Source organism: Pongo pygmaeus, chromosome 14, assembly GCF_028885625.2.
Source record: "Pongo pygmaeus isolate AG05252 chromosome 14, NHGRI_mPonPyg2-v2.0_pri, whole genome shotgun sequence".
Classification (NCBI taxonomy): Eukaryota; Metazoa; Chordata; class Mammalia; order Primates; family Hominidae; genus Pongo; species Pongo pygmaeus.
In genome coordinates this window covers 103,624,479-103,651,222 of record NC_072387.2, presented here as the reverse complement: position 1 = coordinate 103,651,222, position 26,744 = coordinate 103,624,479, and the positions used below count along the sequence as shown (strand labels likewise).

General features: G+C 36.4%; 1 protein-coding gene and 1 long non-coding RNA gene across 2 annotated transcripts in view; one reads left to right on the top strand and one right to left on the bottom strand.

Moving 5' to 3' along the window:
• Positions 1–2,981, top strand: part of LOC129011174 (uncharacterized) — a 38,554-nt gene extending 35,573 nt beyond the window's left edge. The window contains exons 6-7 of the long non-coding RNA XR_008493262.1: positions 2,623–2,725; positions 2,814–2,981. This is a non-coding gene — a long non-coding RNA (uncharacterized LOC129011174). The remainder of the gene's footprint in view (positions 1–2,622; positions 2,726–2,813) is intronic.
• Positions 1–26,744, bottom strand: part of GPC6 (glypican 6) — a 1,194,386-nt gene that overhangs the window by 594,107 nt on the left and 573,535 nt on the right. The window lies entirely within an intron of this gene.

Genomic DNA, 26,744 nt, shown 5'->3' with positions numbered 1-26,744 from the left:
CAGAGAATCTGCTTACCTTTCCTATATGAGTATTTTTCAGGCCTATTTCCTCTTCAGGACCCTTATCCCTATAACATTATTAAATAACTTGAAAACAAGTGTTTCAGAGGACATAGTTTATGAAATACCATAACAGTTTCAAGAAGGGGTTGCTTCTAGTCAGCAACCTATTGTAAGTCCTGTGAGCCAAGAATGGTTTTCACATTTTTCTGTTTGAATACAAACAAAGAAGAAAACCAACAACAAAAGATGATATATCACAGAGATTTTATGTGGTATAAAATGACAAAAGTATTTAATATCTAGTCCTTTACCAAAAAATTTTGCCAATCCTTAGCATGGCAGGTCAAAATCTTAAGTGAGACATTCAAAGATAAATTAATCCAACAAAACATATCATGCCTCTAAATTCTTGTAGTCAAGAAGACAGTTTAATTATTAGTCTGCCAACTCTCTCATAAACAGTAGAATAAAAGTTCCTTTTATTATTTTCATATGTTAAAATGTGCTCTGAAAACTCCACAATGCACTCATCTCTTTATATTCCTTTGCATGGTAGCTAAAATCTAAAAGTGACTCCTTAAATCATGTAAATGATTTGGAGGATTCAGGTGAATTTAGTGATTTTAAAGTGAGACACTCCTAAATTTTTCTAAGGCTGTAGTCTAATGAGTCCCAGGAGACTTAAAAAAATCTCACAGTAACTCTGACATTTAAAAGAGTATAGAGATGAAAAAGAAGAATTAAAAAAAAAAACCTACTTTGATACTGGGTTAAGAAAAACTATTGCTATTACAATTTCCTTTTTTTTTTTTAACTTTCCATTCATGACAATTAATAAAAATAGAAATTTAAACTATCTTTTAACATCTTATAAAAACTATCAAAGGACCTGCAACAAAATATTCATCACAAAACAAGGAGAATTATTTTCAGAAAATCATAAGTATATTGGCTGTTAAGAATACTATAATACATAATTAAAAAATGTCCACAATATTTAATCCAAGGATCACTTTGTATTATATTACTCTCAATGTGTATTGGAAACAAACATTAAAAATTAAATTTACTTAAATTATATATAAGTAGAAACAAGAGTTCTAGGGCAATACTCCTATTCAATAAGTCAAGCAAATCAAGAATATAATAATGCATTTTAATGCATTATTCAGGTCAATTGTACATCACCAGTTTATGTTTTTCCAATGTGTCTAATCTAATAAGCTTTTCCATGAAGAAATTTTTAATGAAAAGTCATCAGTATACAACCATGAATGTTTATTAAAAACAATCAATACCTTGCACCAAAGTACTTCAATTTAATTCCATTAAAGTCAGCTGAAGACTAAATGCCGGATTTTTCAGAATCAAGTGTGTAGTTCAGTTGCAAAAATGAAAGTTTCCCAAAAAGCAGCACTATGTAATTATTTGACATAGGGAGATTTGAAGCAATAAAGCAGTTTGTAGAAATGTTGACTTGAATCCACATTTCACAAGGTTAAACTTTTTCTATACTTAGTGATCCTTTACACATTAGACTGATAAATGTTTTATTTCTTGGTAGGTTATTTCTCCCAAAGATATCTTTTAAAGTAAGAAAGACTGATTAGGCCATTTACGTTCTCACGGTGATATAGATAAATTATTAATTCCCAGAATCATGAATTAAATCTGAAATGTGCTGATGGTTGCTGCTAAAAGCAAACAACTGCTTTGAGCCTATGGACTGCATTTCTATCTCACTCTAAGCTCTGAATATAAAATTAAAAGCTGAGATGCTTTCGCAGTTCACTTTCATCATTGCAGTTTCCTAGCATTGGCCTAAAGAAAATGGCCTCTGGGCCTGGCCCGCAAATCTGCTTCCATTTTTCTTTCAGAAATGACTTTAACCACAGTGTGGGATGCCTGTTTAACCCTTTATGCACCTAAAGTATATAACTGTATTAACGGTAACTTAAAATAATTTCCAGCTTTTTTATTCTCAACTGTAAGAGGCAATTAGGTTTCCAAATCATGATGGTAGTATTAACAATATATATTAATCTGTTCACAAACCCAGTTCTTTCCCCAGCTCCCGTTCCTTCTTCACCTAAACATTTGTTGGACTAGAAGATGGAAAAACTCCAAGAACAAACCACCAAGGATCAAATCTGGGATGTGGACCCAAAGCTACTTTTTTGCTAAAAGCCAGTGATAAGGACCTGCGGCTATTGGAACAAAAGATTGTGTAGGCTCTAAGGAGACTAAAGAGGAACAGCCAAATGGAGTTTACTTTTTCCTTCCTTCTTCACATAGTTCAGTGGTTTTCAACCCAGGGTGAAAATCACTTTTAAAAATCACTTTTAAAAATCTTGATGCCCAGGCTGCATTCATTTTCTCTGGGAGTGGGATCCAGGTACCAGTATATCTTCAAGCTCCCCAGGTGATCCCAGTGTGCAGCCAAGATTGAGAATCACTGCAGCTCTTCGTTCTCCAACGCTTTCATTTTAGTTGATGTATGATGGTGGTTCCATGGACAGTGGAAGGAGAAATGGGGATGGAGCCATATTATACATCATGAAACCCCCCAATTCTATTCTTTCCTTTGTTTCCTTTCCCTTCTCTCTTTACTCCCTGTAGACAGCCAGTATTTGCATCTTGAGAAGAGAGAGTTTCATTGATGAAAGAGTATCAAGAGTATGTGAGGAACACGAGCAGTGCTTCTGAGGACAAGACTGTGCTGGTATCTTTTCCTTTCTCCTCCATTTCTTTTCCATTTATCAGCACCCAGCACTCTCTCTCAACTCTCGCTCTGCCTACATCAATTACAGGACAACGGGCTTGTCCCACGATGCGGGAAGGACGGGTATAGCATGGGAAGAGGAAAGAACAGGGCTTGATACTCCCCCAGCTAATTAATGACCAGGGGAAAAGGAATGTCAGTCACGGCCCACCTAGGGTGCATTTAAGCACGTAACATAGACAACAAAAACCGAAGGTATTGAGAAATGCTGAGTTGTAAAAGCATAATTATATATAAAAATTTAGTGAAAATATTACATCAAGCTAAGTTTTTAGGTTATATCTTTCTGGTCCATCAAAAACTGTCAATACTGAAAAATGTGAAAATTCACAGAATAAAAAAATTTACCTTGTTCCACAGACGTCTAAATAAGAGCAAATGTAAGTAGAACATTATGAGAGTTTAAAAAAAGAAATTGAAAAGTAATATTTTTGTATATTCTAATATATCCCACCTTCATTTCTGAGTTGTTTTAAACTATGTGTGTATATATATAAAAATTATTATATATAATATATACATATATAATAAATATATGATTTATATTAACATAAAATTATATATACTGTATAAAAATATATCTACAATATATTATATAAGTATAAAATTTATATTTTTATTTTATATATACTTATGTATTATAGATATAGGTATAATTAATAAGTTATATATGTAGATATTATAGGTATAATTTTTATAAATTTATATATATATATTTTTTGACACAAGGTCTCACTCTGTCACCCAGGCTGAAGTGCAGTGGCACCATCTCAGCTCTGCAACCTCCCCCTCCAGGGACTCCCAGGATCCTCCCACCTCAGCCTCCTGGATAGCTAGGACTACAGGTGCACGCCACCACACTGGGCTAATTTTTGTATTTTTTGCAGAGATGGTGTTTTGCCATGTTGCCCAGGCTGATCTGGAACTCCTGAGCTCAAGCCATTTACCTACCTCAGTCTCTCAGAATGCTAGGATTACAGGCGTGAGCCACTGCACCCAGTCTAAACTATTTATATTTTTTAAAATATAAGTTTTAACTTCTTTGATATTTATTATGAAAGTCTTTTTTAAATAAATAGTGACATGAAAGATGCTTCAGTAGAAAATAACACTAATAAAAGGAAATAGTTCAATTACAAAGGTAAGGTCAAAGATCTGTGTACAAAGATATCCATCCCATTATTATTTATATCAGCTAAAATGAGAAAGGATTTGAAAATCTCACAAGAAGGATAAATCTACACTGCAAAATATTAAGTTATGTTTATAATTATTTTTAAAGAATATTTAAAAGCTAACACCAAATACTATCAGTCAGCTACTATTCCAAGGGATTCTTATATTAACTGATTTCATGTTGTCAACAATCCTATGAGGTAGTTATTATTATCATCAACATCTTACATTTAGGGAAACAGAGGCACAGCAAATTTAAGTAACTTCCAAGGTGATGGAGCTGGGATTCCAAATCCAGGCAGCCTTCCTCCAGGTTTAGTGCCTACAGTGATAGACCCAGATTCTATGAGGATTGATGCTGATGCAATTTACAGGACTCCCTTTAACAAATATTATACACAATTATGAGTAGGCACAATTAGGTACAGAGCCTTCGAAACGGTCTATTAATGGGAAGGTACCTGAAACATAAGCTTCACCAGATTTAAATGAAATCCACCTTTAATATAAAATATAATACCATAATAGTATGCTAAGATAGAAATAAAAGACATAAAAGTATATATCCAGTACAATCTCAGTTTTGTGAATAATTTGTGAATATGCCTATTAAGAAAAATCCAAAGAAAATATATAATAACGATTTACAGTTGGTTGAAGAATACAGTTTGTGGGGTTTTTTTTCCTCTGTACATTGTCTAATTTTCCAAAATTAATATCTGAGGAAACAGAGGCATGGAAAATTTAAGTAGATGGCTATAAATTATTTTCATAGTTGAAAAAAAAACAAATATTATTTTAACTTAAAAGACCTAAAAATATAGGAAGTATTTTGTCTAATAAATCTACCATGGAGAATCCAAGAATCAAGCTGAAAAAAAAAAAAGCATAAAGAGGGCAGAAGGTAAACAAGTAATTTACTCAAAATCACAGAATGTAACAAAAACGTAGCATAGAATAGAATTTGGGTCTCCACTCTAAATATAGTGAATTAATGCTGACTAGTAAAAAGGGTTTAATAAACAAAAGAAGTAGTAGTCTCTAAAGCACAGCGTGCTGGCTATAAAATAATAGTCCCCAGCATGGTTAGGTAATTATTAATTGATAATATGATCATCTGCAGTTTTGGTATTCTAATGAATGCTTTTTAAAATACAGATAATTTCCATCTATTTCTTGGCAGAGAAAGGATTTCCCAAATTGATGTAATCAGGAGACAATAAAATTTCACTGTTCATTATTATAGATGTCAGACCAAACTAAAGAAAAAAAATCAATCTTAGATTTAAATGACTGTATGAATTTATAGTTGTTGCTCATTTTCTCTACAGAGCCTTTGGTGGGGATTTGATGAATAAGATGATTAACTGTGTAATTCAATAAATGTTTCTACAAACAATTTGAAAACAATAACCAAAGTAAAGAAAGTTAAGACATCTTTTTACCACCTTCGCCCCTTACCATACACTTGGTGCTTATTGATGTCAGGAGTTAGAGATGGCTCAGCTCCCCAAGCCATGTCTTAGAAATCATTTTAGTCTTTAAATCTATCAACAGGAAAATAACATCAGGCTCATGTGGCATCACAGATGTCTTAATTCAAAGGTAATGAATATACTTTTGATGAATAAACAAATAATAGATATCCTGATGTAGTTACATAATGAGACAAAGTATTATTGTGTAAGACCTAAATGAAAATGAATAAATTTAATGTCAATCTAATTTGCTTAACATTGATTAAATTTATTTTGTCAGTTATTCACAGGATACCCCTCAAACAAAAATGTCAAATTCATTAATTTCATGTCCTTGGAAGGCTATTTTACTTTCATAACATTGTCATTTGGAATGCAAGAAACAAAAAACGATCATCTTTAATCATTTGATAAAATATCAATTAGTGACTGCTAGTACCTATTTGAAATTGTACAGGGTTGAATGTATGCAGGTTGTTTTTCATCATGTTAAAATTATATTAAATTCTAGATAAGAATATGCTTACTTTGATACAGTTACATATTTTACAAATTTCAAATTGTTTATATTTCAATTTCTGAATTATACAGATCATTCACAAAAGTCCCCCCAAAAGGACATTCAGTTCAGAATTCAGTAATTTTCAAAAAGAAGTATTCATGCCACAGGCTTATTATTTCACACTTTAGTGGATGTTTTATATTTTTTGTTGTTATTAGCCGTATATTATATAGTGATATAATATTCTTATTTTTTTCCTCTAATGTGTGTCATAAAAGCCACCCATCAGCAATCAGCATGGTTTACAAGAAGGTATCTGAATATTAAAAATTGGTAATTTCTGCAAAATATAGCCTTAATACAGCTCTGCTTTTGGGGAGGGAACTTATTTAAAAATCTCAGCAAAGCTTTGCCCAAACAGCAGTCTTTTGTTTTCTGGTTTTGTTTTGTTCTCTTTTAAATACCCTGACCTGGGAATAGGTAGCTTCTGCTGTAAATGTGACTCCCTCCGTGCCCATCTCTCCCCTGTTTTGAGCTGCTGATGGTAATGAATCTCCCTCTTCCAGCGCCAACTGCTGCATTCAGTTATCATCAAGAGCAGACATCAACCAGCACTCTAATCTTGCTCTGATGGATAGAATACTAACCTTTCACAAGATTAGAGACACAAGGTGCTGATGGATAGAATACTAACCTTTCACAAGATTAGAGACACAAGGTGCTGTGGAGATAATAAAATTCAAATAGGTTTATTTCAAAGGGCAACCCAATCTCGCTTTTGTTCATGGGTCACTTGACAGATCATTTGCCAAAGTAGTTTTTGTATCTTTCCAAGCCAGGTTCTGGTTCAATGTGCCAAAGATGTCAAATTAAGTGGGTCCCCAAGGCCCCTAAGTCTACAGTTCCAAAGTACAAACAGGAAAAGTTGGGAATAACACTATTTTATTTCATGTGAAAAAACTCTATTGGCCAATAATTTTAATTTTGCTTAAGTCATACCTAATGTACTCAAGAGACAATTCAAGGCTGACCATGTTGAAAATACCAATGATTTAGCCTAACTGCTGGTATTGTGATCCTTACATATAAATTTCAAAAGATTAGAGATTTTAATACAAACAAATATCTAATGAAAATAAAAATCAATAATTAAAACGTGCTTTTAAAAACACTTTGTGGATATCTGCTTAACATTTTTCTAGAAATATGTCAAATAATATTTGTTAATGGCATAAATCTAGAATAAGCGCTGTACAAATAAGAAGTGAAAGACCAGGAATAAAAGCAGTTCCTTAAATAGCAATGAGTAATCCTCAACAAAAGTTTCCATGTATTTCTCCTGTCCACTATCTTCTCGTTATTTAAAATTACCTTCTGCCACATACGAGCCTGCAGATACCTCCTAGTAGGAAAATGGAAAAGAAAAACCAAAAGCAGTTATGTGTTAGAAAGACACTTAGAATGTGTTAGTCACCAATAAGGTACCACTGGCAAAACTATTGTAAGAGATAAAACATTAAAATCTAAAGAACATTAATAATTATATACCACTGCACACGATATTGATGATACATATATAATCCTTATATTTAATTTTGTTTCTTAAATGATTAAGGCTCTTTTTGCAAGGTAGTATAAAAGTTTTGTTCATTTTTTTTCAAAAAAGACATACATTTGATAAACTATATTATCTTACAAAGTGAGAAAATTAAATTTATATATGATACATATCTAAATTGTAAAAAGTTATTTGGCATCTAAATAATCCTTCATTAAAAGAGAACTTTGTGGTTACCAATACTTTATTTATTTTAAATATCATGGTCATCCCATTTTCCTCAAGATATTCTTAAATCAATAACAATTAATTATCCTTACTATTTTTTGCTAATTAAATAAGGCTTTTAAAATAAAACAATTATAATCAATTGTATCTTTAAGATGAAATATTTAGCAGGGCTCTTTTGCTATTTAATTTTAATATCGCAGCCAGAAAAACATCTAAAGCAAATTCTTATTATAAATAAATCTGAGATTACATTATCCCCAGAAGTTATGCAAAATTAGAAAATGTGGAGTAAATTCTTTTAAGGATGTTTACTTTTAAAAACTTTTAGAACAATCATTCCTTTTTTCTTTTTTCTTTTTTTTTTTTTTTTTTTTGTTGAGACAGAGTCTCGCTCTGTCGCCCAGGCTGGAGTACAGTGGCGTGATCTCGGCTCACTGCAACCTCCACCTCTGAGTTCAAGCGATTCTCCTGCCTCAGCTCCCTGAGTAGCTGTGGGATTACATGCACCTGCCAGCATGCTCTGCTAATTTTTGTATTTTTAGTAGAGACGGGGTTTCACCATGTTGGTCAGGCTGGTCTCGAACTCCTGACCTCATGAATCATTCAATTTTTTTCACTTATCTGGTAATATACATTTTATGAGGTTAAAATTATTATATTTTACTGAGATACAGGAACTACCAAACTATATACTACTTTCCCTGTGCAGGGGAACTGTCAGCTCACAGTAGTTCTAAATATCTAAAGCAGTCCTGTAGAAGAGGAGAGATGGATGCCCAAACACAGCCTCTGAATACGACTATTTACACAACACAACGTAAGTGGAATGATGCATTATTGACAATTACTGACAATCCTGATTCTCTTGGCTTTATCAAAAGTTGAGAGACAGGCATATACCAGTACTCTTGACCTAAGTTTTCTCATCTCTAAAATGCAAATAGTAATAGTCCCTTCCTGACAGAGTGTTACGAGAATGACATGATATACATGAAGGAATTAGGAGAGTGTGTGGCACAGCACATAGTAAGCACTATATAATTACCAGTTATTATTAGTTTCTCAAGAATGAAACACTTGCTAATAACAAACACCCTTGGTCATTATTATCCATTTAGAATTTATCTTGGCATATAAAAGATGAACATTACTTTTCTCAGGGTATCAGTCAAATGGGGTCTTCTGAAGTATTTTTATTAAGAGAAGTGAAAAAATTGCATTTGGCAACAAAAGTAGGTGGAATGTGTTAGTTATGTGATATCCTTGATTAGAAAAATAATTTAAGGGAAATTAAACATATTCTTGTAAAAACTGTATATCCTTCACTCTCTTTTGAGTTGATCAACCACCTTCCCCTATATGTGGGCTACTGTGTAATTATCAGATCTCCTTCTCTTTCTTTTTTCCGAGATGGAGTCTTGATCTGTCACCCAGGCTGGAGTGCAGTGGCACCACCTCAGCTCACTGCAACCTCCGCCTCCCAGTTTCAAGCAAATCTCCTGCCTCAGCCTCCCAAGTAGCTGGGACTATGGGCACCTGCCACCACACCCAGCTAATTTTTGTATTTTTAGTAGAGATGGGGTTTCACCATGTTGGCCAGGCTGGTCTCGAACTCCTGACCTCGTGATCCGCCCGCCTCACACTCCCAAACTGCTGGGATTACAGGCGTGAGCCAATGCACCCAGCCCAGATCTCCCTCTTTATGTTCTTTCAGTGACTGAGACCTAAATATAACACCACTTCACTGAATATATAAAATGGCTTTCCCTTCTTGGTAATCAAATGACATTGTTGATATATGTTGGTGCCAAGGTCAGCTCAGATATGCCTCATGTCTTTCTCTTATAACAGGAAGTGTGGCTGCAGCGTAGAGATGCAATATGAGGCAGGGAAAGTAGTTGATACTGATGTGCACAGAGCAGCTTTATTTTCACATTTTGCATGTATGGGATTTAATAAGTTTCTTTTTGTTTCCTTACACATATTTTTTAGCATTAATCACACAGCAATTCCTTCCCAATAAATTTAGATCATAATTTTAATTAGTTAAAATCACCTTGCGTTCTCAATCTTCTTTTCAGAAATTCTGGCAAAGAGGCTCTAACACAGCTGACTCTGCCTCAATCCCCATGAATACGCTTTGCATTCTCTCATGAAACCATTTGTTAGGGGGGAAAAAAAATCCGATCCACAGTCAAGCTTGTGGGGAATGTCTACGTAAGCAAAGCCTTGTCCTCACACTATTTACTGACCAAATCTAAGAACATTTTCTTAACCAGTTCAATAGCTACCTGATTATGATTCTACCCAAGCCACTTTGCAAGTTTGTCAATGACCACTCCATGTGAAATAGCATTGACAATGATGCAAAGATCAAACTGGGCTGTAACCAGTGGATCTTTCAGTCTATAAGATCAATCACTGTCAAAGAGGGAAATTAGTTTTGTTGGGCATGGCTTGTTTTTGAGCAGTCCATGTTCCCTGCCATTTTTGTCACACTCTGGGTGCTTGCAAATTGATTGTGGAATAAATTGCTCCTGACTCTTTTCAAGAACAGACCTTAACCTCTTAAGTAATTAATTGCCAGATATTTACTTCATTTTTCTTCTGTACAATCATCTGGGGTGACTGTCCTTTCCCCAGTTTCCTGAATCTGTGCCCATCCGCCATAAATCTGCAAATTCACTTAAATGAATACAAGGTAATTTGATGTTGCATTTGATTTGGCATTAAGTGCTACACAGTTGTTGACTTCAAAGTCAAATACATAAATCACTGCTCATGGAAAGAGGAAACATTTCTTCTGAAATGGTTTGAATATGATCATGCAGTCAGGTTCAGATACGTGAAGATAAAACAACATTAAGCAAACTGGTTATCAGTTTCTTATCAAAACTATGTAAGTAAGTAAGAAAATATACATATGTATCTATATAAAATGAATAAAAACTTAAAGCAAATCCCAGCTTTTGTTATATATCCTGCTGTGATATTTTGCAGATCCAGGCATCAGCTAATGTTTTCCCCAAGAGCAAAATATTCCACAATACTTAATATTGCACACTTGGCTTTGGACTTTGGGCATTAATTTTGAATTTCTTTACTTTTAAGAGGTGAATCAGATCTGTCAGAATTCTTTAATGCCCTTTTTTGTGGTTTAATTATGGGCCATACCCTGAAAGATAGCACAATAACAATTTATCAACTAGTTTAGCTCTCCCACAAGAAAATGTCATCCCTTTCATCTGAATTTCAAAGCAGCCGTATGGTCAATGGGCCTCCTAAAAAACAAACAATAGTCACCTTCGAACAAAAGCAACTTTAAAGCCAGGACTGAAACCATTTCAAGTCTATTTCCAGTCATCACATGCTTGAACCTCTATTATCTCATTTGGGTTTGTGCAGAAATCTAAGACGACCTACAACACAACAATGGGGACAGCTCCATTTCATTTAGAAAAGTGATAGAAAGGTGGTCAGATGAGAATATATTGAAACGGACTCAATGTAGCTATTGAATCTTGAATGCTTTCCAAATCGTCTGAAGCTGTTTCTACAACAAAGTTCTTTTTCTTTCTTAAGACAAAATTAGACATGTCCTGCGAGTGTCAGCTGAGTCTAAACAGAGATTCAGAATTAAATTGTGCCTGATTAAAACACTGGTGGGCCACCAGCCTGAGAAAATAGGCATAGGGCAGGAGGGGCTGGGGGAGCTTTCTTTAAAAACAAAGTTTTTTGGATGGGTGTCTGAGAAAAGCAAGGAACTCAGAGACCAGTTTTGGGTCTATGCTGAGTCTTTCCCCACGGAAGAGACCTGAGGTCAAGGAAGAGCAAGGGATATAAATTAAAGTTGAGCAGTTCTTATTTACTTGAAACTTCTCTGGGGCCAGGTACAAAAGTGGGCTTCTAAGTTAAAGATTCCAACTAAACACACACAGTAGGCCCCAGTGCAGTAATGACCAAGGGAATGCAACTCCAGTTACTACCTAGAAAGTATGGAGTACTGGGAACACCAGCAAACAGAATCCAGGCAGCCAAGCAGCATTCCCACAGAGTGAGTGGACAGTGGTGGCAGCTGTCAGTTGCCTCCTGCACAGGGCTTGTAACTGGCAACAGAGGCCGTCGAGCAGGGCAGAAATGGAGAAGTGGTAGTGGGCACCTATGTGCAAATGTTCCCGGTTCAGCCAGAAACAACTAGAGAAACTTTGATGGGGGACAAGAAGTGGCTGCCAAAGGGACCTCATTTAGGGAGGAAGGGGGTCTTGCTTGTGAATTCCAGATATCAATGTCACTGTATTTTAAATTATACACTAGAGTCAGAGTCAGACATCCACATTTCATACCATGGCCCTTAAAATCCTAAGATCTGAAACAAGAGCCTTTCATTATGCAAATTGAATTTAAAGAAAGTCTTAACTGAAATGAAGAAAATTAACCCACTAATCACATTTTGTAAACTTCTCTTCTTCCTGATTCACAGTATTAGAAATGGAAGTGCATATGGTCACTGATCCTGGGAACTCTATCCTTTATCTGCAGGGCAAGGAAGGTAGCCATCTGACTTGGCAGAGAATCCAATGTATTTAGATACGAGGAGTAGAAAGAAGGGAGAGGCGTATTTGCCAGGTAGTTACAAGACTGATAGTTTTTCAGAGTTGCAGGATCTAAAGTAAATCAATACAATCTGTTGTTCTCTTAAAATGAATATATTTCTACTTTCTTTTGTCTTCACTTTCCCTCCTATTCTCTTGCTTTCGCAGCACCTGTTCTATGCATTGATAATGTTGTTGATACTTTCAAAATGTGTGTAGAATTCAACCACCCTTCACTAAGTCCACAGGCACCTCTCTGAAGGAGCCGCCATCATCTCTCACCTGCCTTACATCTAGGTTTCCTAGCTATCTCCTTGCTTCTATTCTCAGCTCCCTGCAACTACCTTGCTGTTTACCGGTTATCTCTACACATGCTCCCCAAACAGGAAGCCTAAAATAAGGGTCATGATCTTTGGTTGGTTCTGTTCTGATTTAGCTCAAGCTCACCATAAAGAGTGTTTGAAACACAGTAGGTACTCAGTAACTATTTGTAGAGTGAATTCATCCTCACTCATACTTTCTGGAATAAACTTGCTTTCCATAGGAGTTCTATGTTTAATTACACACACTTCGTATTAACAATATGTAAGTTCAACGTCTGTCACAGTGGCTGGCATTTGTATTTTTTGACAGGAACTAAAACTTTAAAAATTGAATGAAATATTTCAGCTCACATTAAAGGAAACTTAGTTATCCAACAGATTATTTGGAAGAGAAATGTTGAGGATAGAAGACCTTGGCTGAAATCATATCATACAGAGAGAGGAGTTATTATGTACTTAACTTAAAGATCAGGCTAATTCTTACAATTTACATGATATTTTTTCCCTTTTCCTTTGTGTATACCTGTTAAATTAGCACTTGGAGTCTTTAGATAAGGCTCTTTACAAGAGCATGTGTGATCTTTACATGTGTCATCTTTACAAGAAATATATTTTGTGTAATATTCAGAATAGGATGAAAATGTTCTAATTTTTAAAATTGTTTTTACAACTTACACATAGAGCTATATAGTGTATAGTAATAACTATCTCATTAACCTAAATGAATCTAGTCTTTGCTGAACAAAATGTTAACATTCAGAACTGAGGTTTTATAACCAAGAAATTATTTGGCCCCCTTTGTATTATACAGACACTAGAGTGACTCAGGAAAGTGAAGTGTGTAAGTGGCCTACTAAATTTCATAAGTACCATGTTGTCTAAGTCACCCATCTGCTCTTCATTAAGTCAGACTCATAAGTTAAAACAAAATTATAATTCCTTAAACTGTTGCCTTTAGGGGAGTGACCAATGTCCCAGAAACCTCTTTGTCTTGGATACAGATTACTGAAGACAGCATAGCACTGAATTAGAAGGGAAAGAGTCTTGGGTTTCCAGTATGTTCAAGTATATAACCTTTTGTAAGACATTTGATTATCCGTGAATTTATTTATCACAAGTGAGTCTACTATACTACCCTACGGGAGTCTACCATACACCAGTGTCAAACCATCACAGCCTTGAAGTGTTTCTATCAAGCACTGAGTGTTTTTCAAGAGGAAGTGGACAGAAAGAATGCAAAAGTCATTGGCCTCTGTTAGACCGGCGGCTCTCAAGGTATGGTCCCTGGATCAGTGGTGTCAGAACCAACTGGAAACTTGTTGGAATGTAAGTTCTTGGCTTCATGCCATTTTGTCTGAATCAGTAACTCCAGGTCAGGCACATCACACACTTCCCATGCCCACTAAAACTACTGACAATTTCATTTGGCCAGCCACTGTATATGGTACTTTCAACAACTAACCGACTTTATCAAATTCCCCTGATATAATTATGTCTTGGGAATCTGTGCTTGCCTTCTGAATTTGTCCACAAATCTTTAAATCTTCTAACACCCAAAAGAGATCTTTCCTTAAATCTCACCTTTCTATAATCCCAGTCATTTTTATTCATTAGTGGAGAACACCTGTAACAGCAGGAGCTACTTACATTTTAATTGTTTCTTGTTCCTCTAAATTGCTTGTCATTATAAAAGAAATGACAGAAGTGAAATGGGAGAAGAGCAATGTGGCAAGAAGTGTAAAGCCCATTTCCAGTGTTTAATTGCTATACAATGCTAAGAACAGATTAAAAAGATAAATCAAAAGTTTGCTGAAAAAAGTGAGGCCCCCAGTCAGTTTTATGGTTTCATTTGAGCTGCAAAGATATTATTATACACTCATTTACAAAACAATGAGCTCTTACTGTTTATGAAAGTTTAATCTCTTGGTTTATTGCCTTAATATATTTCACATTGGTAAGGTTTACTTTTAAATGAAATTTCTGACTGTCTTATGTGGATGTTATTTTATACTGAGAATACAGACAGAATGAGTGTAACATCATAATTGTATTCATCTATGAAGCAATTAGAGTCAGGGTAATTGCTTCTAGTTCTCACATATCTGCATACAAAGTAATAGAATTAATATTTTATCATTTGGCAGTATCCCTTGTTAGCTAAGAATCCTAACATTGTATGTTTTCTCTGTCTGTCCACAGAAATTTAAGCAAAACCTAGATTAATATTTACCTCAACCTAAAACCGTGCCAAGTGGGCCGGGTGTGGTGACTCACACCTGTAATCCCAGAATTTTGGGAAGCCAAGGAGGTCAGATCACCTGAGGTCAGTAGTTCGAGACCAGCCTGGCCAACATGGTGAAACCCCATCTCTACTAAAAATACAAAAATTAGCTGGGCATGGTGGTATACACCTTTTATCCCAGCTACTTGGGAGACTGAGGTGGGAGAATTGCTTGACCTCGGGAGGCAGAGGTTGCAGTGAGCCGAGATTGCGCCATTGCCCTCCAGCCTGGGTGACAAGAGTAAAACTCCATCTCAAAGAAAAAATAAAAATAAATAAAATTGTGGGAAGTGAAAAAAAAATTATACGTTGTCCCCATTGCTCAACATATGCATCCAGCCAATGCACAATGGAACAGAGGCCCATGAATATACTCTCCAAATTGAGTAGACTAATGACAACCAAGGGGTGGCTTAAGAACCTCTCCTCCATTCCCGGTTATTTTCCAAGTGATCTCAAGGTTGCCAGTAAGCATGCATTCCATGGTGTTCAAAGAAAAGCATTCTGATTCAAAATATGTGTAGCTGCTATAATACTGAAATTTCTATAAAAACATCTTTAGAGGTTTCTACAAAGAGAAAATTGAAAGAGCCAAAGAAGGAGAGCACAATGACCTAAGGCATAGCGTGGTGAATGACTGACGAGACTCAAATCATCAGCCAGAATCCACAGGACTAAGAAGGGCTAAATGAGGACTTATAGCCTCACTTATTTTCTAAGAAGCTTAGGCTAGAGGGAAAGAAAAGGAGCCATAAATTAAATGGCACTTTGCTTGAATAAAAGGGGAACAAATGAGGGAATTAAGTTGAAACCAGCAGCTCAAATACTGGGCCAAACTTAATTGATAGATAAGCCACATTTCAGCGTAAGTACTAAACAAGATTGGAGGGGATGACCAACAATTCTGCTCCTTCTTTTTAGAATGTGCAAACAAATATATTTAATGGAGAAGGCATAGCTTAGAATTAGCAGTGGCTAAAAACTATGTATGAACTATGTTATACGTATAATGCACGCCATATAACTACCCATGCATTACATAGTTCAAGTAGTAACCTCTTATTAAAATGTAGTATATGATAGTCTAAAAATGAAACATTCTCTGAAAAGTTGGGCTACATTTTAAAAATATAATAATCTTCAAAATGTATATGATTTCTCCCAAACATTATTTTTATATATTCTTTCAAACTCTTAGCTCATTATTCTCCACCCATCATGATTAAATTACTTAACTGAAGGATGACTTGGTGATAGAGGGTGAAAGGTATGTAATGTATGCAAAGCACTTAGAATACAGGGTGGCATAGGATATGTACTATATAAGTGTAATATGTTATTATATTGATAACTATAAATATAGATTTAATAGAGATTAGTTAGAAAATCTTTCTACCTTTCTCAATGACATAATAGTGACACATTTGAGAACTGTGCCCTTGCTATTCATATGGGTTTTATTGTAAATTATTCTTAAACCTCATTACCTCTTTCTTATATTTGTTATCCTGGTTGAATTTCCCTATTAATCTATGTGGCTATAATTTTTTGTTAAAGAAAGAATAAATTTTTAAAGTACTTACTAGGTAAAATGATTGAATGTCACATGTAATAACTTTTGTTAAAAACTCATTTAATTTTTCAAAATTGTGGCCTAGAAACTGCTGCTATGTTCTTTGGTCTTCATAACAGCTCTGCTTGGGTGGAGAGAAGAAATGACACTTTCTATTCTCTAGTTCACTGAGACTCAAGGAGTTTTAAGTGATGTGCCAACATCATGGAGCTATTACATGGAGAAGCCCAAACTGGACTGAAGTTCAGATATTGCCTACAGCATAGTAGGAAACTAGGATAGTTGTCAAGAGAAAATCTATGGTTCCTGGTGGTTGATTTGGGATAGGCGAAGAGTAGATAGAATTTGTATATCTAACCCCTCTACTGGGGTTTGGGAGGCAGGCTCTATTATTGATGGGTAGGGACTCAGGAGGTAACTACCTTGGAGTACAAAAGAACTTACTATGAAATATAATCTAAGTGGGAACACTAAGTTGTGGCATGTAGATTTATTTGGTTTAGGATTATAGAATTAAAATAGTAAAATTAAAATGTTCTGGAGGTGGCTTAAGATTTGGAACTGACAGGTGAGAAGTATGCAAAGTTGTCTGGATCTTGAAATAAAGCTGTAATGGACACATTCTTGAAGCAAATCAATAAAACAAATGTTAGGTTATGTACATATGTAATGGTGGACCCTACTCCTTACTTATATGTAAGCAATTACAAATCATCAAGCTATCAGAAAATTGAAAATGTATGCCTTTTCTAGAAAGAGTGAAAACACACTTTTAAAGAGAATTATTAAACTTAGCATTTAAAATTTTAGGCTTAATTGGTATAATATTATATGAAAGCCTCATCCTCTTTTTTTTAATTCAACTCCATCAGAAACCCAGAAATTAACCTATATCTATCAATTAATTTATGCTATGCATTTTTAAAAACAACTTTATTAAGACACAATTCATATACTTCCATACAATTCATCCACTTAAATTATACAATTTAATGTTTTTAATATATTCACGTATTCATAACTGCTCTAGGATATGCAACCATCACAATCTATTTTAGAGCATTTTCATCACTCCAGAAAGTAATTCCATACACATTAGCAATCATTCTGATTTTCTTTCAACCCTCTACCATCCCCCACCCCAGCCGTAGACAATCATTAAGCTACTTACTAAATGGAAGAATATAGTGTGTGGTCGTTGATGAATAGCTCTTTGCCTTTAGCATAATGATTTTGAAGTTCATCCATACTGCAGCATGTATCAGTACTTCACTTTTTTATGACTGAATAATATTCCACTCTACGGTTACTCCACATATATTTAGCCATTCACCAGTTAATTGATATTCTGGTTATTTGTACAATTTGGCTATTAAGAATAATGTTGCTATGTGCATTCATTCAGAAGTTTTTGGATAGATATATGCCTTTATTTCTTTTAGGTATATAATTAGTTGTGAAATTGCTGGGGAGGAACTTAGCTTGTGAGGAACTGCCAAACTATTTTTTGTAGGAGCTGTATCATTTTGCATTCCCACCAGCAATGTATAAGGGCTTTAATTTCCCCACTTTCTCACCAATACTTGTTGTCATGTCTTTTTTTATTATCACAATCATAATGGGTAGGAAAAGGTATCTTATACTGGTTTTGATATACATTTTTTACTGGATAACATATTTTATATTGCCTATTTCTATATCTTCTTTCAAGAAATGACTATTCGAGTCATTTGCCCATTTTTCAATAGAGATGTCTTTTCATTGTTGTGGCATTAAAAGAGTTCTTTATTATTTGTATATAATTCCCTTATCAAAGATATAATTTAAAAATATTTTCTTCCATTCTATTTCCTCTTTAGGACTCATAATTTTGCTGTGGCTTAAAAATTATAAAACAGATTAGGAAATGAAAAAGTAAGAAGCTGCTCTAGGACGGGTTAAACAATGTCAGCATGAATGCAAGAATACTAAACTCAAAATATAATTTCCTTCCCTCACACAATAGTCAAACTCTGGAGCCTTTGTTTCACAGTTAATGAAAAATAACATGTTTTCAGACTGTGGATACATGAATACTAAAAAGTGATGATAAAAGTTTAGTCTGGAGTAGAGAAAACTCTTAATTGACAAACTTAGATTAAAAAAATCAGAACAATAAGCTTCCTTCTATTATCCTAGGAATTATTTCTCTCTCAGGTGTTTCTCTAGTCTGCTTCAAATATATTTATTTTTCATAGGTCATATTACTGAGCTCTGTCCAACAGACATACCATTTTTCATGCCATCACTTTTCTTTCTTCTGTAAAAGGTTATTTTCAGCCCCAGCATGGTGGCTCACAACTGTAATTCTGGAGAGGCTGAGGCAGGAAGATCACTTGAGCCCAGGAGTTCAAGACCAACTTGGGCAATGTAGTGAGACCCCTGTCTCTACAAAAATTCAAACAAACACTTTAGCCAGGATTGGTGGTTATGCACCTGTAATCCTAGCTACTTGGGATGGTGAGGTGGAAGGATGGCTTCAGCTCAGGAATTTGAGGTTGCAGTGTGTTATGATTGTGCCACTGTACTTCTGGGTGACACACTGAAACTCTGTCTCTTAAAAAAAAAAGTACTTTTTTTGTGTGTGCTTTATTTTGACAATTAGATGTAGGATTTTATTTGGGAGGGGGAAGTGTCTGAGTGGCAGCAAAAATAACAGTCGAGTATCCATATCCAAGTATCTCCAGTTATTACAGAACAAAGCAAAACAAAATACAGAGAAAGGGAATACAGGAAAAAAAATTGCCATATTTTGGAACAAGATGACAGAAGATAAAAGACAAGGCATGAACTGTATAAAGATAAAAGTAAGTCCTTTTGATTTCTCTTTTATATTATCTACTTACAGTGAAAAAACAACTGGCATAATTAATAGTAAAAATTAAAGTAAAAATAAAACTACTGGGAACTTTTAAACATAATATCTTAAATACCTACTCAAAGGGGGAAATTTAGTATACTACCTATTGAAACAATTAAAAGAGAAACATCTTATTTATTAGTTCATTCATTCATTTGCAGCATGAAGAAGATTCAGAACATTAACAGGAAGAAAGAAGATTACTGAAGGTAGCAATGTATGGAATTTCAAGGTTTGGAAATTCTAAGATGAATTGGTTAAGCATGGAAGGTACTTACAAGGAAGTCAGGGAAATGAAGCTGGAAGTTCATTTATGTTTTTCCACTTTTTCAGATTTCTCCTATTCCTACATTTACAAAGTGTGTAAGAATTCCCAACTGGACCTTTCAATAAACCAACATGAAACAATAAAATGGACTAGAAATTTCCACCCTCTTTTTCAGTCAACATTTCAATTTTTCTCTCTTTTTGGCCTGGATAGGTAGAAAACTCTCTTTTCTGAGGAAATGGCCCCAGCACATTCACCAGGAATGGGAGCAGTGTCAACTACCAGAGCCAGGCACTGAAGTGTCCTTGGAGGATTTGGGTGAGTGAGCAGGACAAATCGTATCCTATCCTGCTTCAGGGGTCAGACATTTGAACAGTGTCTCCCCAAAGAGAAAATGAAAAGATGCTCAACATCGAAAAGCACTGAGGAAGAATCAAACCCACTCCCTATCACCACTGTCAGAAAGCAGATATGACCATTCTACACATTTTGAGAAGCAAAGAGCTGTTTGTATATTCTTTTGTCTTCTTTGTTATCTTTAGTTCTAGTTTTTATGTTTAAATACATACACCCTGAAAAGTCCCTGGAAAAGATAACTTGTTCCCAATGACACAACCCTCTGACAGAGATAGCCTGGAGACAATATAGAACAACAATATCTGCCTGCTGTGATACTCAATCCAGAAAAGCAAACATTGCAAGTGTCTATTCAGGCAAACCATATTCTTACCAAACAGGTATCAATGCTTTTTATTAGACTGTTTCAGAATTTTGTCCACAGTCTCTATTGATCTGTTGGCCATTTTAAAAATAACTGTGCCATTCAGAGTTTCTAGGTTCTGACTTGAAGCAGATTTAATGCCAATGCATACCATCCATCCAAACTATTTTTATCCTACCCTATATGGCAAATAACTCAAGAAGTTTAAAAATAATACAAACTTATAGCACTGGCAGGCAGATTCGTGAATAGGAGAAACGTTCCATAATATTGGGAAATGTTAGAATATGAAATATGGGAGATGACTGCATCTAATTTTCTAGGTTGATGTTCATACTGATAGGATAATTTTTAGTGCACACTTTGAATTCAATTTTCTTTATTTTAACAAAACATATTTTATGCACATTGCTTACAGATGGAATAACTTGCAAAAACATAATCAGTTTTATAGGCCACATTCTTATAGACAATCACACAATTCCAGTTCACATTAAATGCTTTTCTGGCAAGCATAACATGACATGGAACCCTGTTTATGTTTGCGCTAGGTCACTGACTTCATACAACATAGAGGTTTGTCCTGACACTAATCTCTGCTCTAAAGACAGTTTCCCTTTCTCTTTGGGATGCTGTTCGAGATGACATAGAGATCATAGTGAAGTCTGAGTAATTCCTGTGTCCCAGAGATGCTGTTTCCTCAAAAATCTTCAATTCCACCCTTGAAAAAGCTTCAGTTAGGACCCTGTAAATTTTAATTCAAGCTGACAGAGCACATTCACTCTATATTCAGCTTTGCCCATTATGAATAAGCTCCGGTCTTTATGGTTTAAGCTCCACAGTAAATTTGTCAAATGGTGGCAATGACACATAAGAGGCAGTTTAAAAACTAATATATAATTCATGTAAATACATAATCTCAAAAAATCTCACTTGAAGTTATTTTGTCATAGTTGGTATGTACTCTTGAGTAAGAGAGGCCTTTCTAATATCATCATTCTTAAAATACAATAAATGAACACTTGAAAGATAAAGCCAATACTACTTGATGTAGCAGCAATTATGGTCAATGTAAATCATGTCAATGGACGAGAAATGAAGGTATCAGAATGTAAGCTCCATGAGTTGAAGGACAATGTCTGTCTTGTTCACTGAGTACACACAACCCAGGCTACTGTCCACCACGTGCAAATGTTCTATAAATATGTGCTGGAGTATATGAAAGTGGATTTTTTTTCCACTAGATAGTAACTTCTTTAATACAGCCTACTGAATCTAGGGATCCCTGCCCCTCACCTGCCCCAGTACCCAGTGCAGTTACGGCTGTGAAGAGCTTTTGATAAGGCCAGACTTTGGTTTATAGAGCCAGTTCCATGTAAGATACTTTTCACACAGTGTCAGTAATACTCATAACCACTCTATCGTAGGCATTTATACCATCTTTTACTGAAAAGGAACCAGAGATAAAGGAGTCATAGAGCAAGTTAAAAACGCCGGTTGTCTGACCCCAGATCCAATGTGCCTTCTACTATGCCAGGTAATCCACCCCTCTACAAGCTGTCAATATCTTCACTTTTAGTTTAGACCAATTCAATTATATTCCTTGCCAACAAATGATAAAGGATTAAGTGTTTGACAAACTGATAATTTCATATACCTCAGAACAGAAGTATCTAGCTTTAAATGAGAGACAAAAATTAGTATGTGGATTGTTTTATGTAGTTATGTAACCTTTTATAACTAGAAAAAGTTAGATATTAAAAAACAGTGCATGTATTAAATTTAACCACTGATACATATCATAAATCACTCAGATTTGAAAGACTATTAAATTAGGGGGGAGTTCGTGAAGCCAATGTTTTCAAATACGTAACACAACTATAACATTTATGCCTTTAGCTCGTGTACCTGAGGATAAACCTACTAAACTTCAAGAATTGGAGACTTCATAAAATGTCTAGATTAGCAGAGACAGTAACATTTGCAGTTACTTTTGCTTGATTACATGGTGAATGTGAACTTGTCACTGAGAAAGAACAGATTTTAGTAGCAGATTAGGTGTTCAACACTTGGTCATGAAGTGATAAAATATTATCTTAAGACATATTACTATGTAGCTTTTTAACTTTTGTATATATAACTTTTGCTAAGACGTCTATGTGCTAGCTAAATTGTTTTTCACTATTTTTTTTTTTCTTTCTGAGACAGTGTCTTGCTCGGTCGCCCAGGCTGGAGTGCAGTGGTGCGATCTTGGCTCACTGCAACCTCCGCCTCCTGGGTTCAAGTGATTCTCCTGTCTCAGCCTCCTGAGTATCTGGGATTACAGGCACACACCACCATGCCTGGCTAATTTTTGTATTTTTAGTAGAGATGGGTTTTCACCATGTTAGACAGGATGATCTCGAACTCCTGACCTCAAGTAATCCGCCCGCCTCAGCCTCCCAAAGTGATGACATTATAGGTGTGAGCTAACACGCCCAGCCTGTTGTCACTATTGTAGGTGCAAATTCAAAATGACCTTCTTACTGATAGCCATATGTGCTTATTTCAGGGAAGGTATAGCATGTCTGTAGCAGAGAATTCATGTAACCCTTCATAGCACAGCAAATGCATGATTTGCACTGCCTATAATTATTTGGCACTGCAAAATCTAATGGAATTGGACAAAATGTCATCTGCCGCTTATTAAGTCTTGTTTTTATATGGTAGACTGACCTAATTTTCCAGGGTTTAAAATTCAACTTCTTATCATCTGTTTGGCTGAAACTTCCCATCAAATACTGCATGTCATTTATACATGTTCAACAAGTCAAGTAACTCGGTTCACAGAAGACCTATGCCAGTATTAAATCTAGTCCCAATTAGAAAATACAGCTTTAAAGTTGTCAGTTCAGCTTCTCTTTTTCACACCTTCATCATCTCCATAATACCTGGGAGCAGAGATGTGACATTATGAGACTTAGGTAGTCACACCCTAGACCTTGCCATTACTAACAGTTACCTTCCATAACCCCATTTTCAAGCCTTCCACACTCTAGCTTGCCCTTTGTAGTACTCCCATTTCAACAATCCTTCAGGGAAGGACAAACCAACATAAAGTACAATCCATTATTCTACTTTCCTGTGCTTCCGTCCCTCAGAACCTCACTCTCCTCCTTACCTGACCCAATTCCAGGGCCTATTACCCTTGTTAAAACCAACTCTTGTGCAGACTAACAAAATTGTAACCTTTGTTAAAACCCACTGGAAATAGAGACCCAGAACATTTCACATGTTCGAAACAGTCATTCTGCTGTGACTACGGATAACAAAAAACACAGCCTTGTGGACTGATATCAGTTTAAATTCATGGTCTCTCACCTGAAGTTAACACTTAAAACGTGGTCTGTCCGGCCTATTATATTTCCTTCTTTCCCATTTACTTTCTCTCTTAGGCCATTATTTCACACGTTCTCCTCTGTCTGAAGTTTATGGAATGACGCACATATCCCCCAAGCTCCTCTGTAAGTAATAACGGGAGAACAAAAGAGCCACTTCCTTATAGTTAAACTGACAACTCAAAATTCACTAATTCCCTCGCTCATTCATATATTCACAGAGGATTTATTTAGTGCCCAGCGGAATCATAAAATCTTACGTCTGGAAGAAGCTTCCAAGCCTGTCAAATTATAGAAGAGATTGAGGCTGAGAAATGTTCATTTTCATTTTCTGAACATTGTGCATATATGAAAGCTGTACTAGATAAAATATCTGTTCTCAGTTGGTTTCTTGCCTTACTTTGTCTAACCTCTGTGAAGACGGTGTAAAGCAGTCTATCTTTCATAAGAAATTTTACATATTTGCCCTTGGTACACGATGTGACAACGTTCAGTGGCATCTAATAACCTGGAGCCAATTAGAAATGCAGAATCTGGGGGGAGGAGCCAAGATGGCAGAATAGGAACAGCTCCGGTCTACAGCTCCCAGCGCGAGCAACGCAGAAGACGGGTGATTTCTGCATTTCCATCTGAGGTACCGTGTTCATCTCACTAGGGAGTGCCTGACAGTGGGCGCAGGTCAGTGGGTGAGTGCACCGTGCGCCAGCCGAAGCAGGGGCGAGGCATTGCCTCACTCAGGAAGCACAAGGGGTCAGAGAGTTCCCTTTCCAGGGGTGACAGACGGCACCTGGAAAATCGGGCCACTCCCACCCGAATACTGTGCTTTTACGACGGGCTTAGGAAACGGTGCCCCAGGAGAGTATAGCCCGCACCTGGCTCAGAGGGTCCTACGCCCACGGAGTCTCCCTGATTGCTAGCACAGCAGTCTGAGATCAAACAGCAAGCCGGCAGCCAGGCTGGGGGAGGGGCGCCCGCCATTGCCCAGGCTCGCTTAGGTAAACAAAGCAGCCTGGAAGCTTGAACTGGGTGGAGCCCACCACAGCTCAAGGAGGCCTGCCTGCCTCTGTAGGCTCCACCTCTGGGGGCAGGGCACAGACAAACAAAAAGACAGCAGTAACCTCTACAGACTTAAATGTCCCTGTCTGACAGCTTTGAGGAGAGCAGTGGTTCTCCCAGCACGCAGCTGGAGATCTGAGAACGGGCTGACTGCCTCCTCAAGTGGGTCCCTGACCCCTGACCCCCGAGCAGCCTAACTGGGAGGCACCCCCCAGCAGGGGCAGACTGACACCTCACATGGCCGGCCAGGTACTCCAACAGACCTGCAGCTGAGGGTCCTGTCTGTTAGAAGGAAAACTAACAGAAAGGACATCCACACCAAAAACCCATCTGTACATCACCATCATCAAAGACCAAAAGTAGATAAAACCACAAAGATGGGGAAAAAACAGAGCAGAAAAACTGGAAACTCTAAAAAGCAGAGTACCTCTCCTCCTCCAAAGGAACGCAGTTCCTCACCAGCAACGGAACAAAGCTGGACGGAGAATGACTTTGATGAGCTGAGAGAAGAAGGCTTCAGACGATCAAATTACTCTGAGCTACGGGACGATATTCAAACCAAAGGCAAAGAAGTTGAAAACTTTGAAAAAAATTTAGAAGAATGTATAACTAGAATAACCAATACAGAGAAGTGCTTAAAGGAGCTGATGGAGCTGAAAACCAAGGCTCGAGAACTACGTGAAGAATGCAGAAGCCTCAGGAGCCAATGCGATCAAATGGAAGAAAGAGTATCAGCCCTGGAAGAGGAAATGAATGAAATGAAGCGAGAAGGGAAGTTTAGAGAAAAAAGAATAAAAAGAAACGAGCAAAGCCTTCAAGAAATGTGGGACTATGTGAAAAGACCAAATCTACGTCTGATTGGTGTACCTGAAAGTGACGGGGAGAATGGAAACAAGTTGGAAAACACTCTGCAGGATATTATCCAGGAGAACTTCCCCAATCTAGCAAGGCAGGCCAACATTCAGATTCAGGAAATACAGAGAACGCCACAAAGATACTCCTCGAGAAGAGCAACTCCAAGACACATAATTGTGAGATTCACCAAAGTTGAAATGAAGGAAAAAATGTTAAGGGCAGCCAGAGAGAAAGGTCGGGTTACCATCAAAGGGAAGCCCATCAGACTAACAGCGGATCTCTCGGCAGAAACCCTACAAGCCAGAAGAGAGTGGGGGCCAATATTCAACATTCTTAAAGAAAAGAATTTTCAACCCAGAATTTCATATCCTGCCAAACTAAGCTTCATAAGTGAAGGAGAAATAAAATACTTTACAGACAAGCAAATGCTGAGAGATTTTGTCACCACCAAGCCTGCCCTAAAAGAGCTCCTGAAGGAAGCGCTAAACATGGAAAGGCACAACTGGTACCAGCCACTGCAAAATCATACCGAAATGTAAAGACTATCGAGACTAGGAAGAGACTGCATCAACTAATGAGCAAAATATCCAGCTAACATCATAATGACAGGATCAGATTCACACATAACAATATTAACTTTAAATGTAAATGGACTAAATGCTCCAATTAAAAGACACAGACTGGCAAATTGGATAAAGACTCAAGACCCATCAGTGTGCTGTATTCAGGAAACCCATCTCACGTGCAGAGACACACAGGCTCAGAATAAAAGGATGGAGGAAGATCTACCAAGCAAATGGAAAACAAAAAAAGGCAGGGGTTGCAATCCTAGTCTCTGATAAAACAGACTTTAAACCAACAAAGATCAAAAGAGACAAAGAAGGCCATTACATAATGGTAAAGGGATTAATTCAACAAGAAGAGCTAACTATCCTAAATATATATGCACCCAATACAGGAGCACCCAGATTCATAAAGCAAGTCCTGAGTGACCTACAAAGAGACTTAGACTCCCACACATTAATAATGGGAGACTTTAACACCCCACTGTCAACATTAGACAGATCAA